The 21,041-nt window shown below is 34.3% G+C and overlaps 1 long non-coding RNA gene across 1 annotated transcript; it reads left to right on the plus strand.

The window, feature by feature from the left end:
- Positions 1–14,520: 14,520 nt before the first annotated feature.
- On the plus strand, positions 14,521–16,324 carry LOC125495818 (uncharacterized). Its single transcript, XR_007272227.2, has 3 exons — positions 14,521–14,605; positions 14,696–14,764; positions 16,088–16,324. It is a non-coding gene; the product is annotated as an uncharacterized LOC125495818 (long non-coding RNA).
- The last annotated feature ends 4,717 nt before the right edge of the window (positions 16,325–21,041 follow it).

Raw genomic sequence — 21,041 nt, forward strand, 5'->3', positions numbered from 1 at the left:
AAATCACTCATAGAACGTTGTACAAATCACGCAAATCACTCAAATAATCAGGAAACTTTATTAAAACTAGTTAAAATTAACATACAAACTAAAACTACTAACCTAGAACGTCAATACATACAAAAATATCTACAAAAATGTACTTACAGATCACTATTCTCAAGAATCATTCACAATTAATGGTGGGCCATGATAAAAAATAGAGGTGTATTTATAGTGAAATCAGTTAGAAGTTAGACAAGGAAATTTTTTTTTTATAGTATTTCTATACAATAAAACTTTTACATATATTTGGACCTATCTTTTTCTATTATATATACTAGCGATTAATTATCAAGGTAAAAAGGTTTATGTACAATATCATTCAAGAATTAAAGTACAACATATCTCTATTATCTATCTCTATTACATAAGGGAAGGGGGGAGCAACGATGTCCTCTTTTGAACCGACTATTTTGCCCTACTTCCCTTTCTAAATTACAAAAGGAATCTCAATACCAAAATGGGGATCAAACAAAGCCACCGAAAAATCATTTTCAACAATCACTCAGAAATCACTTATATGAGGAAACTTTACAAATCACTCATAGAATTGAGAAAATCACGTTGTAAAAATCACGCAAACCACTCAAATGATCAGAAAACTTTACAAAAACTAAAAATTAACTTACAAACTAAAACTAATATACTAGAACATCGATACATACAAAAACATTCACAAAATTTACTTACAAATCATTGTTCTTAATAACCATTCACAATTACATACTCACAAAATTATCTATAAACACAAATTTAAGAAAAACATAAGATTTTGACAGTGATATCACACATTCAATTCGTCCATCGGCGATTTGCAAACTTTCAAATAGGTACATAATTCTTTTAATCTTCAAAGTTATTTTACATTAGTCGTTTGATATGTAGTTGAAAAAATGGAGATGATAGCAATTAGTTGAAAAGGACTTTTATATAATTAGACTTAAATTTGATTCATTTTCATATAAAATCAGAAAACAAGATGTGTATGAAATTTGATTCATTTATGACACTGATGAAAAAGTTACAAATCAGTTCTTTTTTTTAAATTCCAATATACAATTTTTATCCAAAACTTTTGCAGAATATCCATGTTCAGAAATAAATTTTGAAAAACAAAAAAATATCAAACCTTTTTGCGAACAACTTTTGCAAAAATCCATTTTTAGAAAAAAAATTTACATTAATTTGCGAAAACCATTTCATGCGAAATCAGATTGTGTATGAAAAATTTGAAATTTCATTTCACCTATCATTGAAACTCAAAGTGTTCAAATTTAAAAAATGAGAAAAATTAAAAATGACCATTTCATGCGAAATCAGATTGTGTATGAATAACTTAAAATTCCTTACAAATATAATTGAAACTCAAAGTGTGAACATTTAGAAAAGGACAAAAATTAAAATGATGAAAATTCTTAAATATCAATTTGTGAAATCATAATTTAGAAGTTAGACAAGGAAAAAAAAAACTGAAATAGTATTATACTTTTCGGTTACAATTCTGAAATCTAAAATCAATATCAAAAACTATTATAAATTACAAAAATGAATAAAACAAAAAAAAGAACATGATGATATTTAGTAAAGAACATCATACTGATTATAAAAGAACATGCGCATATAAGACTTGAGAAACAAAAAAACTATTCAAAATCACAAAAATGAATAACAGCATAAAAAGAACATAGAAGAATCTCATTCACAAAATGGAGGTGAACTTAAATACTAACTTGCATTTTAAGTTTGTTTACTACTTAGTATTAGGCATAAAAATATCATCGCACGCATCACGTGCACAAAAGGCTAGTATATAAGTATAAGGGAAGGGGGGAGCTATGGTGTCCCCGAATGAAGAGACTATGTTACCCCCTTCCCATTCTAAATTACAAATTTACTTACAAATCAAGGGGGACATCAAACAAAAATACCAAAAATATAATTATAACAATCACTCACATACTACAAACTATGAAAAAATTGACTTGAAATCAAAGTGCCCACTTTCTTTACAACTTATGAAGTATTGTATTTAATTCAAAAATCAACTAAAACATTATAATATTAGAAATCATAAATAAATTCAATAAAATTTCTATTTTGTTCATAGAATTTAACTTTCAAAAAAAAAAAAAGAATGGTGAGAGACTTAAGTGACAGAAACTAAACTAATTAAATTTTGCAACTAAAAACAATTATACTTCGTATGTCTAATGTTCAAATTTCGACTCTTATGCCGAAAAAAATCGAGTTTCCGTTTCGAAAAAAAAAATCAAGCACGCATCGCGTGCAAAAAATTCTAGTTTACTTATAATAGGACTACGGAGTGTGAGTTACCTAAAAGGATATTTCATACTCCCCCGTTCCTTAATAGAGTGGTCATTTTATTTTTGTGCACAAATATTAAGGAGAAATCATAAGTGGGGCAATTATTTGTATTAAATTAGAATTAAAAATTATAGTTGGTACATTATTTATGAATTATTTATTAAGGAGAACAATATGAACCACTTTTTAATGTTATCTTGTTTATGGGGAAGCGGATAATATAATAAAATAAATAATTTAATTGGTGGATCCATACCAAATAAGAAAACGAGAAATCTATATGAGTCAGATATAAATGGAAAAATAGGAACTCTATTTTGGTATGAAGGGAGTAATCAGTGGCTTAATTGTATATGTGAATTACGCAAAATTTTGCAATGGTACCAAACCATCCACATGTTTAAACATTGTATCAGAGCCTAAGTTGGACCGGATATTCAGAATCAGTCACATGTGAGGGGAAGTGTTGAGATTGCACAAATTAACGACATGTAAGTATAGAGGTAAATTGTAGTAGTCCCTTATTAACAAGGAGATGAATAATAAACAACTTAAACTTCTTTGATGAGTTATCCTCTCCTATTTATAAATTAGTTTTGGCATACTGATTAAGTTTGATATGTTGTGAATAATAGGTCACAGGTTTGAATCTTTACTATTCTTTCCCACTGTTAATATGCTACGGTTTGAATCTGGTGTTTATTCGGTAGACGGCCAAACGCTGACTGACAAAATACATCATGACCACTGACCACAGTGACCAGTCAGGCTGGCAGTTGCCATTGCATTTATGCCAATATGGCCTTTCTCTCCCTTTAGTATTTGAAATTTCTTTCAAAGAAATAAAAAAAAAAGGAGGTGGCGAAGTTTCAGACGACGAAAAGTGTCAATGCACAGTACAAGACTACAAGTATTTATGAATCAGGCAGTGTGTTAAATTTCAGGTTGGTTAGCCCAAGCGTCCAAGCCCGATTTTGGATTGTTCAGTTTATTCAAGTTATGTAACTTAGATCTCGTTTTTTTAAATTAAGAGAAGCTGAACTGAAATGAATTAAAGTATTAAACTGAAATACACTATTGAAATAATAATAATAATAATAATAATAATAATAATAATAATATATTGATAATAATAATAATATATATTAATAATAATAATATATATTGATAATAATAATAATAAAAGTAATAATAATTAACGATACAAAAATAATTAATACTAATAATAATCATATTAGTTTAGTTTATTTATATATGAGCGCTTGGCAAACGAGTCAATTAACAGGTCATGTAACCCATTTAATATAGGAGTCAGGTTAGAGTTGAGTGTAAATGATCTAAGTGAAAGTAATGGGTCAGACCGTCTGACCCAATACCTTCCGTCGGACGGGCTGAGCCCATCAAAACGCGCGGGCTTTTTTTAAAAGTATGTTTCATGGCTGGACCAATAGTTGCCATCAAGATATTTAATCTTCACAGTCACGTTGTTTCTAAGAGTTTCATGGCTGAATGTAAGGTCCTTTATAGCATCCGACATCGAAAGTTAAAAGAGAAAACATGGAGAAGAAGAAAGATGAAGACATGGAAGAAGATCATGGAGATGCCAGATCTGAGAAGAAAAAGAAGAAAGAGCAGCGCACGTTAATGGCAAGAACAACTCCAATTACTAAGATCTCTTCACCGGAAAAGCTGATGTTGTTTGGTTTCTTTGGCATCATCTTTTTCTCATTTTTTTATAATTTCAAGATCTCTAACCCATTACATCAAAGAGGAGAAAAGAAGACTAGAGCCACGCCAGAAAATCAAAAATTCTTTGGCATCTTCTTCCCATTTATTCTTTCAGTTGGTATTTTCCATTTTCAGTTGGACTATTTTCCATTTTCAGTTGGACTATTTTCCATTTTCAGTTGGACTATTTTCCATTTTCAGTTGGACTTTGTTTTGTTTCAGTTGGACTTTGTTTTGTTTCAGTTGGACTTTGTTTCGTAATATGTATACCAACTGAAACAAATAATGGACCAACTGAAACAAAAAATGGACCAACTGAAAGAAATAATAGGCCAACTGAAAGAAAAAATGGACTACCTGAAAAAAATGAAGACCACCTGAAAAAAAATGAAGACTACCTGAAAAAGAATAAAGACCAACTGAAACCCAAAGTAAGTCTAACTGAAGCACAAAAACCAACTGAAAAAAAAAGAAGACTAACTGAAAACAAAATGAAGACTACTTGAGAAAGAATGAAGACTACCTCAAAAAAATGAAGACTACCTGAAAAAAATAAAGACCAACTGAAACCCAAGTAAGTCTAACTGAAGCAAAAGTGCTTCTAACTGAAGTCGTCCGACGAGAATATTGCGTCGGACGAGTCCGACATAATACGTTCTCATGATTTAATTCATAAATGGGTCGGGTTAGAGTTGAGGATGTTCAACTGTTTACCGATGAAATTGACACGAATTTGACCTGACATGACCCATTTATCAGCTTTAACATAAATGACTAAGACAATCACAACCAAATTTTCGTGTATTACATACGAACTCCGTATTTTTTTAGTTGCATCATTTGATTTTGTGGCACTATTTATCAACCAACTTTGTTAAATTATCTCGCATTATTATATAAGAAAAAACATAGTCAAGTGGGGTCTTGTTAGATTTGTCTCAATGAGAGGATTTCAAATATCAAATTTTATAATTTTTACTTATACACAATTAGAGATATTAACGTTCAAAGAATCGTTTCGTCAAATGTGAAAAAGCAAATGTTGCAACTAAAAAAATGCCCTTAGTGAAGCCACGTTGAAGGTGTCTTGTCTTTCCTATATAAGCTAGAGGTGTTCATGGGTGGTTAATCGTCCCGAAAACATTTCGGTTCGCTCTTTTTGCGAACCATAACCGTAACCGTTTACAGCTGTTACCACCTAAGCGGTTAACCGCTTTTTCGGTACGGTATTTCGATTAACCATTCACCGTTATTTAAGTTATACAATTATGTTTTACTTAATGTACATATAAATCTTCTACTCTATTTTCATATATTTTAATATTATATATATGCTAATATAAAATGTATTATAAAGTGGATATATTCATTGAAAAACATAACTAACACTAAGAATTCACTTCATTTACTAATTATAGTGTTTATATTAGTACTAAAATTTCCAAATAATTACATACTTACTCTAACTGTTGTAACTTAGTAACAAATATTAGAATTAATGTAATTGTTTGAAAATGTTTCAGAATAATTAAATAGAGGAAAAAATATTTCGGTATTTCGTTTAACCGTTAACTCAAAAATCATAACCGTAATGTTTAATTGTTAATTTTATCGGTTCGGTAAACACACTGTCAAAACATTTTTTTGTCGTTACGGTTACCACCCCATTTAAACCGGTTTTTCATTATTTCAGTATGATTTTTCAGTTTCGATTTTTTATGAACATCCCTAATATAAGGATTAACTTTGTATAAGAGTTTAATTTGCCGCATCATTGTATACATGTTTTTTTTGGTTCTACCAAGTGAGGAGAATTTTTATGGAATTTTCTTAATTACATCACTTTACCAGTTAACACAATCAACAAATTGAAGCTGGATCCAACCTATCCTCAAGTTGTGAAGCAGCAACTGTATAGTGGATAGGGTATGCTAATTGAACTTGTCATTCTCTTAACTTCTTGCATGAATAGTTTCCCTATTTATCCTTCTCTGATCTATTTTCATGAGCACTCCAATGAGTCCAATGAGATACCTCAGTCCTCAAGTATAAAAGGTTGGGGAACTTGTAACTACTTTCACTCCCGCCCAGCGGCTCACCGCTCACCTATCTAGAAAAGGAATATTGTGAGAAACGTGCTACTCAAATGTAACAACTTCGAAATAATATTTATGCATTTTATGAATTATACTAGTATTAACTTGTGTGTTCTTAGTACTGCCTCTAAGATTCAAATTTAGAGCACACTATCCTTTCTAAATTCTAAATAAGCTGACACGAGCGACAAAATTAAAGTAGAGTTGCAAAACAAAGAAAACAGATTCACACACATTTTGAGATTATTTATAGAGAATGTATTGTGTCAGACCCGTCCGACCATAATTTTTGGTCGGACGACTTTCAGTTGGTTTTAAAAAAAAAATCAGTTGGTTTAAAAAAAAAAATTCTATTGGTTTCAATTTTTTTTCAGTTGGTTTCAATTTTTGTTCAGTTGGTTTTAAATTTTTTTCAGTTGGATGTAAGTTACCTCTAAATGAAAGTAACTTACGACTAAATGAAAATAACTTACCTCTAAATGAAAGTAAGTTACCTTTAAATGAAAGTAACTTAAGTCTAAATGAAAGTAACTTACCTCTAAATGAAAGTAACTTACCATATCAAGTATCTTCTGTCTCCACTTTCAAGAGCATTCTCTACCCAATCTTCAACTCGCTTAACTCCATTACCACATTCTTCTCTTTCTATCCAATTTCTCTCTCCAAAACATCATCAACAACAACAAAATCAACATTTTCCAGTATTTTCTCACTTAATTTCTCGGTCAATTCATCTGAAATCTCTATCCTCTTTAGCCCCTAAACCTTGCGATCCATTAACAAATTCTCGCTTCCTTAAACGCCGCCCTAGTCTTACTTCTCGCCGCAAACGCTCTAGTCTCCGTCCCCCTGGTTTGTTGTTTTCTATCTCCTCCTTTTTTTTACCCCGAAATTTTGATTGAAGTTTGATTTGTGAGGTGGGATTTAGCTAGAATTTGAATTTGATTGAACATGAAGAAGGAGCAGCGGCGCGGCGGTGGCGGAGGAAGAAGATGAAGGAGTAGCGGCGCCGTTCTCGCGGCTTCGTCCGACGAAACATATTGGGTCAGACGGTCTGACCCAATAGTTTCACTTATTTATATTACACGAGTCACGAGTGCACGAAATTGTTGCTAGGAGATCTTCGTATGGTGGATCACTACAATTCGTTACCACTACATCTTATGGCACGACAAACTGCAGATTATAATTAAGTTTATAAATTACTTCTACATGGTTTGTTAGAGTTACGGTACGTATATTATATTAAAGTCTTAGACTAATAAGGAAACGAGTATATACTTACCATAACTCTAATATAGTTGTTAGATTAGAATTAGGGTTTTTTTAAAAAAATTTCTAATTTTTAATGTAGATTTCGTATGACTTTATATTAATGGATGAATGTTTACTTATTGGACCTCACTAGACCTGGTTGGAACTTATTGGACCTTACTAGACCGGATTGTAACTTATTATCCTGATTGGACCTGATTAAAACTTATCTAAACTGAATTTATTTGAACTGAAATTAATTTATTAAGGTGAACAGAATGCATCCTTAATTAGTACTCTTGAGAAAGGAAAACTCCACGAATTGCTTTTTTGATCTCTTTTACTGTTTGAATCGATGGTAATGTTGTTACCAAAAAAGAAGTTTCACTGCACCGAGCACATACGTGTTGCTTTTCAGGCAAAAGCATGAATAACAGTAACAGCTACACGACACCAAAAGTTGTGAAAGAGCAAGCTTATAGCAAGCGTTTATACGCAAGATTTCATGGATATCTTGTGTTTGGTGCATCATCTTAATTCTATTCCTCTTGAATAACTAATTTTATATTGGTCAAATTCTGAATCTTGTGGTGACTGTTATCTAAATTTATAAAGTTGCTGATTTTGGAGTTCCGAGCTACTGTTATGTGTAACACTCCAATAGAGTTTCCAAGAGAGTATCAGGGTATATCATAATTCATAGTATTATAAAGAGAGAATAATAAAGAATTAAGGTTGGCCTAGTGATTGTAAGACTCTTCTTCCACTCTTATGATAGAGCGATTTTCACCCCTTGCAAAAAAGATACCCAATTTCCTCCCTTCTTTACAAGGAAATTTTTCTTACCTTTAAAAAAAAATTATCAAGAGAATGATAAATATACAATAGTAATTTGAGCACTAGCTAGATAATAGTCTATTGGTGTTGACATCACCTCCGATTCTAAAGATACCGGAATTGAGTCTCACCTTATGTAGGGAGGAATCCCCAATTTCCCCCGCTTGTATGGGACTTCATCTTATCTTATATATGAAAAATATACAATAGTCAATTATATTGATGGGATAAAGAAACTAAATTACAAAATTTATCTATAAGTAGAATTGATTTAAAAGTAACTTTTAATGTCTTGCCATAAATCTATTTGAAAATGTTCTATGTATAATGTATCTAAGATTTGCTTACACTTCGAAAAAATCATGTTTAGGAAATAACATTTACTAATATAAACCAAAGATTGTTTGAATGGATAAAAGAACAATCTTACATAAACAAATCAAATCACTCAAAAGTGAAATAAATTGTCCCATTCCTCATCGGCTCAGTATGTTAGAACTTAGGCTATGTTCAGTTTACCTTATTTTTGCTTATTTCAGATCTAATCAGATCAGTTCAGAAAAAATAAGTTCAGATCAGATCAGTTCAGATCATGCTTATATTTAAAAATTATTATATCTTTCATTACATATTAGTAAAAATTATAATAATTGAATATTAATAAAGTACTCATTGAGACGAATCAAACAAGACCCCACACGACTATATTTTTTCTTATATATTGAGAGAAATCTAAAAAATAAGATCTTGTAATCATATTAGATCAAATCAGAAAAAATAAGTTCAGATCAGATCAGATAAGTTCAGATCAGAAAATTTCAGGTGAACTAAACATAGCCTTAGAAGTAGAATCTCGCAAAAGTAACATTTAATCTCCGATAAAAGAAAAAGTCACATTATTTGTTTCCTATCGATGAAATAACATGTTTTCTTAGCATTACAAAATAGACCATTTTATGTAATTCTTGTATACAGTATATATTAAAGCAATGACCATTTATATATGCAGCTAATATACCTAAATGATATATTTTGGGTAGATATACAATTCTTACCTTGTTTAGCACCCGTATAGAAGATTATTCAAAGTTAAGATTATTATCAAATGTATTATCAATTTATCATTCAAATTTTGGTGAAATGTTCATAATGTGATACTTGTGGAATATATACTACCACGACTGTCGACTGTAAAATTAAGCTGACAGATTATATATGATAGGCGTCATTATTAGTCTTTTTAGTTCTGGTCATTATAATCTCTTTACTTAAGTTATTAAGCACTAATGACGATATTATGCTTTTGAAGAAAGTTTATATTCAACGCTACACTACAGCTAGAATGCTAGTTAGCTAGGAAAAGCCTCTAGCTGTGTGATTGTAGTCTTTTGATAAGCCTTTTCTCTCTTCCTAGAGTAGATTATCTTGATTCTTGCTTTATGGTTTGTTCGAGAATTATGTTAGTGTGCTTATATAGTTATATTATTAGTCAATGTTAGATATAAAATGGTTAGTTAATAATTTCTTAAGTTTATTTATTATTTAAAGGTAGTGAGTTCTGAATGCTTGTATTAATGCGTGCAACAAAATTAGGTTTTGAATAACAAACAAAAAATATTTATCTCCAAAAGTTACAACATACTATTTGATAGTTATTTGTTCAGTTTATTTGACTTATTATTAAAACTTTGGAAATTTTATTGGAGACTTTGAGTTAAAAGAACTTAGGAATTTACGAGATTATATATTAAACTTGAAAAATATACTCACTACCGCTATAAGCTTAATTACTCCTAAATAATTTGATGAAGTTCATCCTCAAATGATGATTAACCAGAGAGAAAGAAGGAGTTTGAGAGAGGAAATGTAAATATACCATTCAGTTTATAATCTATTATTACATGAGAGTGCGAAAGCTATGGTGTTTATACATTAGCTAAAACTAAATATCTAACAAACATATAACAAACTAAATTTCTATACATACACGAAATATAAATTAGTATATAATCTCAACAACCGCCCTCAAGATGGACTTCTATAGGTTGAGTAACCAAGCCAATCTTGATAGAAAGGAAAATATGTTGATCAGCAGATAAAGGCTTAGTCATTGTGTCTCCAAACTGCAATGAGGATTGAACACGAGTGAGAGAAATAAAAACTTTGAGTCCACATGTTCTCTTATATAATGAGAATCTAGCTTTAGGTGCTTTGTCCATCCTTGAAACACAATGTTCTGTGCAATATACCGAGCTGACTTGTTGTCGCATGTCCCAAAACAAAGTAATAATAAGGGCTGCAATAAGCCTTCAATTCAGACTATTTCATTGGTTTTTGACTCATAGACCTATATTTTCTTTTGTTGAACTTTTAGAAACAACCTTTTTCTTCTTAGTTTTCCAAGAGATTAATGAATCTCCAAAAAAATGTAATAACATGTAATATGTTTACTTGAATATGCACAAGTTCCCCCGTCTGCATCACTATGAGCTTTCAACAGAAGAGAATTATTTGAAGCATAAAACAAACCATAATTAAAGAGTTCCCTTAAGCAGGTATTTAAGAACATGATAAATCAGCTACATCTTTTCTTGTGAACATAGAGTAGTTTTGTTTTGATTGAACAAAACCAAGACTAGCTAATAAGAAATTTGTTTAGCTCAATATTCAATTTCATTGTCTGCTAGCTTGTTTAAGTCCATATAATGAATGTATAATTCTTCATCAACATAGCATATAAAAAAGCATTGTTGATATCAGGGTGTTGAAGATTCCAGTTCATAGCAGCAACAAGTGCTATCATAACCCTCATTGTGGTAAATTTGGCAACAAAGTTGAAATTGTGCTTAAAATCTTTGCCATGAATTTGTTTGTCATCTCTAGCAACTAGACGAGCTTTGCATCTTTCAATTGAGCCATCAGATTTAAACTTAATCTTATAAACCCATTTATAACCTATAGTAGTCATTAGACGGAAGGGAAGTAAGATCGTAAGTTTGATTAGTCTCAAGAGATGGGGGTTACTTTTCCATGGCCTCAATCCATTGAGGATCATCCTAAGCTTGATTATAACATGAAGGTTCAACGATGGCAAGCATGTTTGAGAGACTTTTAATTGAATAGGATCTAAATGTCCTAAACTTGGTTCAAAGGATACATTGAAAGATGAAGAATTTGAAGGAGTATCATGGGGAGTGAATAAAGGAGTTTATGACAAAATCTTGAAATTTATCAGGAAGTTTAGTAGTTCTAGTGGAATGTTTAGTGGGTATGACTTGAACGGAATCATGATAAGAATGATCATTAGTTGAAGTTGTAGGAGCAAATCATGATAAGAATGATCGTTAGTTGAGGTTGCAGAAGATAAAACAAGAGGAGGAGAAGTATTAAAAGGAGTTATGTTTTGAAGAGAAGTATTAAAAGATATTGGCCTCTCTCACCTTTTCTATGCAGATGATGTTTTCCTTTTTGGGAGAGCGTCATGGGCTAACATGGATGTAATGTTAGAAGTTCTTAGGGATTTTGGGAAACTTTCAGGTCTATTCCTTAACAACTTGAAATCTACCATCATTGTTCCAAGGAAAATGGACCATAATGTCAGACTTTCCATTTCAAGTCACTGTAACCTTCGTGTTTCTTCAGACTTCGGGAACTATCTGGGTATTAAAATTTCACCTAATAAGCTCAAAAAAACTGATTATCAAGGGCTTTTAGATAAGACAAAAGATAGAATCCGAGGGTGGCAGGCAAAACTTTTAAATATGGCAGGAAGATGTACTCTTATCAAATCGGTCCTTAATACATACCCTCTTTATGCTATGCAAACAAACATTATCCCTATGAGTGTGCTTGATGAGTTGCAAAAAAATACTAAACGTTTCTTGTGGAATAAGGTAGGTCAACGGCACTATATTTCTAGAACCTCGTGGAGTCAAGTCTGTTATCCCATGTTGGCGGGGGGTCTTGGAATCAGGGACTTAAAGAGATGGAATATTTGCTTCATGGCCAAACTAGGATGGAAATTCGTCACGCAACCTAATAAACTTTGGGTTCAAATTTTGAAAGCTAAATATTGTAAAAACTCGAACCTGCTTGATGCCATGCCTAATCAATCTCAGTCTACTATTTGGAGGGAAAGGTAGAGAACTTTTGAATAAGGGCCTAGTTTATAATGTTGGGAATGGGGAAGACATTTCTTTATGGTATCACCACTGGGTTGGGAATGAACCCCTTTATAAACATCCAGACATTAACATACCTGATTCTAAGGCTCATTGGAGAGTTGCTCGAATTATTCGTAATGGGGCTTGGTACTTGGACTCCATTATTTCTTTGCTCCCTCATGACATTGCTCTTTCCATAAAAGCTATTCCCCTCCCCAAACTTGCCGAGATTAAGGATGGACTAAGATGGATCTTCTCTAAGGATGGTCACTTTGATATTAAATCTGCTTATCATTGTACTAACCATAGAGTGCATTCCAATTGGTCCATTCCGAATCTTTGGTCCAAACTTTGGAAAATTAATACCCCTTTTAAATACAAGATGCTGTTGTGGAACGTTGTTCATGGAATTCTCCCACTGCCGAAAATTTACAAGTAAAAATCCATCATTTTAATCCCCAATGCCAATGCTGTTTTAATGGTCAATTGAATCTCATATTGATCTTTTCAGAAAATGTTTTCATGCTAGATCCTCTGGAAACGCATTTTTCAATTTTTTACTTAGCCAAACAAGTGGATGTAGCAAGCTTTTAATAGCAATGGAATGATTGGATCATGCTTAATTTTTCACAACCGAAAGGTTGGCTTGAGATCTTTGTTATTGCTATATGGCATATTTGGAAGAACAGGAACAAAGCGGTCTTTGATGGAGCAATGTTAAGATCTCTCCCAATATAACCATTTCTTATTGATCATTTGCATAACAATGATGCCTTCCTTAAACAGAACATTACAAAGCCAAGGGTAAGTCAAGCTATTGTTTGGAGGCCTCCAGTTCATGGATACTTGAAGTTAAACACGGATGGCGCTTGGAAGACAAATAACAAGGCAAGTGGGGTAGCGTGATAAGAAGAACAGATGGATCCTGGTTCATGGGATTCTCAATCAAGTTTGATGCTATTAATCCTGCAGCAGCTGAGTTAGCAACGATTAGAGAGGGTTTGACCATGGCTAAGGATACAACATCAGTAGGTTAGAGGTGGAAACTGATGCTCAAGCGTTGAAGATTATGATGGATAGAGCAGAGAAGGTCCTCACCACCAGCTCAGTGCGATTATTTGTGACATAGTCAAGCTGATAAAAACTAACTGGGTTGTTGTTTTTCTTCATGCAAAGCGGGATGCTAACATAGTAGCCCATAAGTTAGCCAGGTTTGGAATGGAAATGGAGATGGATAAAGTCACTCACACTGCTCCACCGCAATGCGTTTTACAGGAGTATATGCAGGAGTTGGTAAACCCAATGGTTTAGCCTCAAGCAGCTTCCGCTTTTGTTGTTGTAACAGCCGGTAAATAATAAAGGATTATTATATGATTAAGTAACTTAAATTGTGGAATTTTAACGTGATCGTACGTAGGAAATACGTATGATGAGTTGTGTGTAAAAATAATGTGTGTTTGTGTGTAAATAGTACTTAGAAGGAATTATATATAAAAATAATAATATTATCTCGTTACATGGGAACATTTAGTATCGATATATTATTTTAATAAGTTAAGTTATGGAAATTGGAAAATAGTGGAAGATAGGAATCATGTTTCAACTATTAGGCAAATTGAGGGTTGTGTTTAAAAGAATGGACTTTGGAGTTCTTTAATATAGATGGGTTAATATAAATTAAGGAGTATATATTATGGATGTTTTGAGTAAAATAGTCATCTTGGGAAGGTTAGATCACTAGTAAGCAAATCAATATAAAAAAATTAGGCTTAGGATAGTACAAAAGAAGATCAGAAATTCCTGCAGAAGACCAAGTAGGAACAAAGACCTCATTTGGCTTATTAAAGAAGAGATCACGAGATATAAAACATACCCAGACTTGGTTCACATGCATACCAACACCTCATAAAAATTTCAGTACATTACCACAACAAAGCTTGCTGCCCAGAACACACCATTCTTCCTCTCTCACTCGCCAGCTCCTGCGAGATTGCAGAGCTTGGTTCTTCCTTCGTTTTCTTCAATTTTTCTTATAAAAACTTGCATGCAAAGCTTGATTCATATTCTAAACACATAGGTGCATACTGGGAAGGTAAAAGTTCGAGCTTTAAGAGTCGGGAAGTTCAAGAAACAAGGCCATCTTCTTCAATCAAGGAAACAGTAAGTATAGTGAATGTTTAGGTTGAATTAAGGTACTTCCTTGAGGTATTTTCTTATGAAATTTGGTGTGAATGTTCTTTTATGTCTTAGGATCAAAAAGAATCAAGAATCCAGTCTTGAGGAGCAGTAGAAGTCGAGTTACACCATTTACAAGTTAAGGTATGCAGATTCAATGCCTTTTTGGAGATTAAAAATGATGGAAGTTGTTAGATTTGTTTTAGAACGAAATTAAGGCTGAATTTTTGTTGTGAATGGCTATTGGATTTTTATTTTGATTTATACAAGTTTAAACCCTTGCATGTTGGTACAACAAATGAAAAAGGACTCCTTTTCTTACCTTAGGAAGAATAGTATGTGGATTTTACTTGTTTTGGTTAAGAATGGCGATTTTTGGTGTTATGGATGGATTTTGGTAAGTAGGCAGTAGGTTGGATGATATTAGGTGATCATATAAGTGTGCGTTAATAGCTAAGAACATCATTTAGGATGAAGGTTAAGTTTTATACTAAAAAGTGTGGTTAAAGGCATGTTTTACTATGTGATTTTTACTTGGAAATGTGATCAATGTTGGAAAAGGATTTCATTGAACTTATTATTAGTTATTCTTGATAAAGAAACATGGAGTTCATGATATACTTGGATAAGAATCTTCTACATCATTTCAGATTCATTAGAGGTTCCGAAAACTATTTACAAACTACGTTTTAAAAATGAACTATATCGGGTTGCCTATAATCTTTTTAAGGAAAACATTTTCAATGATATATAGATGTATTTACAGTAGCTTAAACATAAATGTTTCACTTATATTACTCAATCAAAATCGATGATCAAATTCTATTCAAAGTATTCTTTGTATGAGGTCCGAAATCACCCTTTTTCGCACATCAAAACCTAGATTATTCTTATGATTAGTTAGATCGATTGTGTGTTCTTTAAAATATTTTTGGCATTCCTAAAATCATGTAGCTACTGTCCTAAGTCCATTAATCCATCCTTAACCAAACCTTAAATCATTTTTATAAGCTTAACTTTTAGTATAACTTCTTCAAACCGTTTTAGTAAGTGTATTCGTTATTAAAGAATGAGAATTCGTTTTTGCGTAGTGAAGAGGAATGTGTGTATCATGTGAAAGGACATGTCCTATAAAAGCTTGCAAGCGAGAAAATAGTAGGAGTTTAAACTCCGAATTGTGTGGAGGTTGTATTCTAATACACCTCATTGTGATATCTTCTTCCTACGCCCTCAAGCTAAACGTTTTCAAAATTGTGTTGGTATGTGGACGTTTGTTATAAACTTGTGAACATTTCGAATGTGTATTCTTACGAGGAAGGTTTATTCTCTTGACATATTGATTTGTAAATTACCTTGGAGTGTGATCACTCCTTGTTTTCAGCCACCATAAATCTATTTCTGGATTGATTTGCATACCAGTGTAAACTGATTTTTATTTGTTCTATGAACCTGTCCTGGTGGGGGCAGACTCTTGTGCAGGGAAAAGCAAGCTAAGGTAGTCCGAGGGATGAGCTGTAGTGAAGTCATGTCTCAACTGTCATAGTGGATGCAAGCTTGAACATGATCATATTTTGCAACTTACTTCTGCTCATGAACACTGTTTAACTTTATTTTATAACTTTCTTTTGGGTCTGTAATAACTAACTTAATTTCATATGTGATGAATGTTTATTTTAAGATTAGCTCGTAGAGTCAATTCAACCATATTAATGGGTTGACTCCAGCAGGTGACAGCCTCCGTAACGTTTGATTATGATTTTGCTTCCGCTATTGCTAGAAGTATAGTTTTTAATTAATATTTAACATAAGCTAGGACGGGGGCTGTTACAAGTGGTATCCGAGCCAAGGTTTTCTTAATTTTAAAGAAAAATGAAAATGTGATTTTGATACTTATCTTCATATAGGTATTCAATTGTTTTAACATAAATGTTTTAAATGATTGATTGATCATGTTCAAGGAAGCTAAGAAATGCTATGATGGTAAGAGTAACATGCTCAGTAGGGCAAATAATGTGTGTAGATTATGTGTGTGATACTTATGTGTATTATCTAAGTTATGTGTTATGTATGTGCAACTAGATGTCTACAAGTGGAAGTGGTAATGGTAATGGGTCAAGAGTAATATGGAGAAACAACGCATATTGGGTGATTGGTAGTGATGGAAATCGAAGGTACCAGGAGGAACCAGATGTTAAGAGGAATGAAGGAGAGGATCCGTTGGTATTTGCTAGAGAAAAACTCAATGTCATAGAAGAGTATAACCAGTTATATGGGAGTGGAAACCATAACCCTTTCACTCGACCTGCTATTCAAGCATACACCCTCATCAAGACCTTACCACATTTTCATCCCTGGGTGTTGTTCCGTTGGACCTACTGGAAATTGCTAGTTTTGTTTATGGCAACACCATCTTTGTTGAATTTGAATGAGAGTGTTATAGATAATATTGATAAGAATTTGATCAGGTGGGAAGGAACACCGGAGGAGGTGTTAGAGGAGATGGAACGGGCTAAGCAGGCAGCGGTTTGCAAGATATGGGTCGGGATGCTCAGTACTGGATAGATATGTACAACAGAATAGCCACAGTAGAATACCAAAGAAGAAGAGGGGGAAGAGTTCCTACACCCCTAACTCTGCTGCTAGTATGGTACCACCTCAACCTCAAAGATCTGGAGATTCCGCTACAAGTATGGCTCCTCCCCAGTCACGTAATTCGAGAGGATCAAGTGATGATTCAGGAGACCCTCGGGAGTGCCAGGAGTAGTATTTCGAGGAAGTAACTCATGGATGAGTGACCCCGACTACATTCCCGAAACCCCATCCTCCAGTAGCGAAGACAGTGGATACGCATATGATCCATATAACATTCTTTAGGAGGAATTAGCATAGTGATGATGTGGAAGGAAGTGGTGTAGCCTTAGTTTTTATTGTATGTGTAAAAGAATTGTCAGGATGAGATGATCGACTCTGGGAATGGAACTATTGTATTGTATTGTGAAGTTAAGATGTTCAAGTTATAATATATTTTGAATGATCTGTGATATGAATATATGTGCTTATACGGTAAAGTGGGGAAAATTGCAATCCTTTTTGGGAATAAGTGTTTAGTAGCTTATATGTAATAATTTGGAAATTTTGGGGATTACTAAGAATATTCAGTTATCATTTTATAGGTTATGGCACATATCAACGTGACCAATGAGATCCAGCAGAATGTGGAAAACAATGAACCACAGGAACAGCTGGAAAATTCTCAAGCCGAACAGATACGTCAGCTAAGGGAAATGAATACCCGATTGCTGGCAATCCTGGAAAAGCAGGAACAAAATAGGGATAATGAGGAAGGGAAGTTCTATAAGAGGCTTGCTGCTCATAAGCCACGGGGCTATGACGGCGAAGCGGATCCGGTAAAATTTGAAGACTGGATTGCATATATGGAAAAGCTGCTGGATGTGGTAAACTGTCCAGAGAACTTGAGGTAAAGCTGGCATCCTTTTACCTGGAAGGCCCTGCGGATATGTGGTGGGGTACAGTTAAGAAAACCTCCACCCAAGCCATTTAACCTGGGAAATGTTCGTGGAAAAGTTGAGGAATAAGTTCTTTCCTCCAGCACTGAGAAGGAAAAAAGAGAATGAATTCTTGTTTTTGAGGCAAGGGCAGATGACGGTAGTAGAATATGCTGCCAAATTTATGGAACTCGCGCGGTTCGCTCCAGACTTTACTAGCAACGAAAGGGTAAAATCCATGCGATTTTTTGAGGGGTTAAATTTGAAGTACCAGAAAAGAATAGGGGTCTATAACAGCTTTAGGATTTGTATGATCGAGCCTTAGAACATGAACGGATTGAGCAAAAGGATGAAAACTCGAAAAAAGAAGAAGAAGGGGAACGAAAAATCTGGAGCAGAGAGTAGCAAGAAAATTAAGACGGATCCAGCCGGAACGTCCATGGCCTTAGTCCTGCTAAAATAGGGGGAGGGGGAAAGAAGGAGTGGAAGTGTCGGCGTTGTGGAAAAGATCACTATGGGAAAAACTGTGAGGGGCAAAGCATTTGTTTCAAATGCATGAAGACGGGGCATAGAATCAAGGAGTGTCCCGTTTTAAATCAATCAGGAAATGCTAAAGGTAATCAGCGACCTGGTGAGGTGTTGCTGCTGAAAGCGGCTGGTGAATCGAGCTCGGGTCGTAACCAAAAGGAGTATCGAAAGCGCCTGGGAGAGCTTTGCCCTTAAGTCTGAGCCATCTGAGGAGCCAGAGATTATAGAGCAGAAAGGTAATGTAATTACCGGGACCTTTGATGTGTGTAATTTACCTGCATTTGTGTTATTTGATTCCGGAGCATCCCACTCTTTTATTTCAAATCTATTTGCATTCCGCATAGAGAAAAAACCCAAAGTGACTTCATGTGATTTGAATGTAACTTTGCCTGATAAAACTACCTTCCGATGTAAGTATATGTTGAGAGAATGTGGTATTAGAATTGCGGAGGTGGATTTGAAGGCAGATTTGATAATGTTTGATTTAGGTGTATATGATGTGATTCTGGGTATGGATTGGTTGAGTAAAAATCGAGCTATAATAGAATGTTATACTCGAGTGGTGAAACTTCGACCCTTCTTAGAGCGGACCATTAACCATCAGGGCTGGGATGGTGCTATGGAAGCACATATTTGTCAGGTAAGGAACGAGGAGAAACTGAATCAAAATTGATGAATATACCGGTAATTCAAGAATTTCCCGATGTATTTCCGGAGGATTTACCAGGGTTGCCTCCACATCGAGTTGTGGATTTTCATATAGATTTGATTCCGGGAGCTACCCCGATCTCAAGAGCTCCGTATAGGATGGCCCCAGCTGAGATGGTAGAATTAAAGAAGCAATTAGATGAGTTGTTGCAGAAGGGATATATCAGACCTAGTGTGTCTCCATGGGGAGCACCAGTGTTGTTCGTCAAGAAAAAGGATGGCTCCATGAGATATGTATAGATTATCGAGAGATCAATAAGATCACGGTGCGGAATAGGTATCCTTTACCAAGAATTGATGATCTATTTGATCAGCTGAGGGGAGCGAGTGTATTCTCCAAGATTGATTTGAGGTCTGGTTATCACCAGATGAGGATTGTAGAGGAGGATATACCAAAGACAGCTTTCCGCACTCGATACGGGCATTACGAGTTTTTAGTTATGCCATTTGGATTGACTAATGCGCCTGCGGCTTTTATGGATTTAATGCAACGCTATTTTAAGCCGTTCTTGGATCGATTTGTGGTTATCTTTATAGATGATATCTTGATATACTCAAGGAATCGTGAGGAACATGAAGGTCATCTGAGAACTGTCCTGGCTACACTCCAGAAGGAAAAGTTGTATGCCAAGCTTAGTAAATGTGATTTCTGGTTAGAGGAGGTGAAGTTTCTCGGACATGTGGTGTCTAAGGAAGGCATCTCGTAGATCCGGACAAGATTAAGGCAGTAGAAGAAGGCCAGCACCGAAGAATGTGTCGAAGTTCGGAGTTTTCTGGGTTTAGCAGGTTATTATCGGCATTTGTGAAGAATTTCTCTAAAATAGCATTACCCATCACAAGTTTAATCAGGAAAACTCCCGTTTCCAATGGAATGAAAAATGTGAAGCCGCCTTCTTAGAGTTAAAGCGGAGGTTAACCAGTGCTCCTATTCTGACCCTTCCTCCGGAACTGAGGGGTTTGAAATTTATAGTGATGCTTCTCAGGAAGGTTTGGGATGTGTGTTGATGCAGCATGGAAAGTGATAGCCTACGCGTCGGACAGTTGCGACCTCATGAGAAAAATTATCCAGTGCATGATTTGGAATTAGCTGCAGTTGTCTTTGCTCTGAAGTTATGGCGACATTATTTGTACGGAGTTTCATGTAAGGTGTTCACGGATCATAAAAGTTTGAAGTATATCTTCACTCAAAAAGATATGAACATGAGGCAAAGAAGATGGTTAGAGTTGCTAAAAGATTACGACATCGACATTCAATATCATCCCGGAAAAGCAAATAAGGTGGCAGATGCACTTAGTAGAAGGCCAAGGAGTGAATTAAGCTTTTTATCAGCATTGCCAGATGAACTGAGTAAAGAGATAGAGTTATTTGAACTCGCTCTAGTACGTTCAGGGGATATTGAAGGAACCATTAATGCTTTAACTGTCCAACCTGACCTATACTCAGAGATTCGGGAAAAGCAAAGCCAAGATGCATTCTTGCAGGGTATCAAAGAAAAGATAAAAATGGCGAAACTCAGGAATTTGCGCAATATGAGGATGGAAGTATTAGAATGAGGGGACGATGGTGTGTTCCGAGGATCAGGATTTAAGGAGAGGATTTTGAAGGAAGCTCATAGTAGTCCGTATTCAGTACATCCTGGTAGAGACAAAATGGTGCGAGATCTTAAGAAATACTTCTG

Source organism: Beta vulgaris, chromosome 3 (assembly GCF_026745355.1).
Source record: "Beta vulgaris subsp. vulgaris cultivar EL10 chromosome 3, EL10.2, whole genome shotgun sequence".
Taxonomy (NCBI): Eukaryota; Viridiplantae; Streptophyta; class Magnoliopsida; order Caryophyllales; family Amaranthaceae; genus Beta; species Beta vulgaris.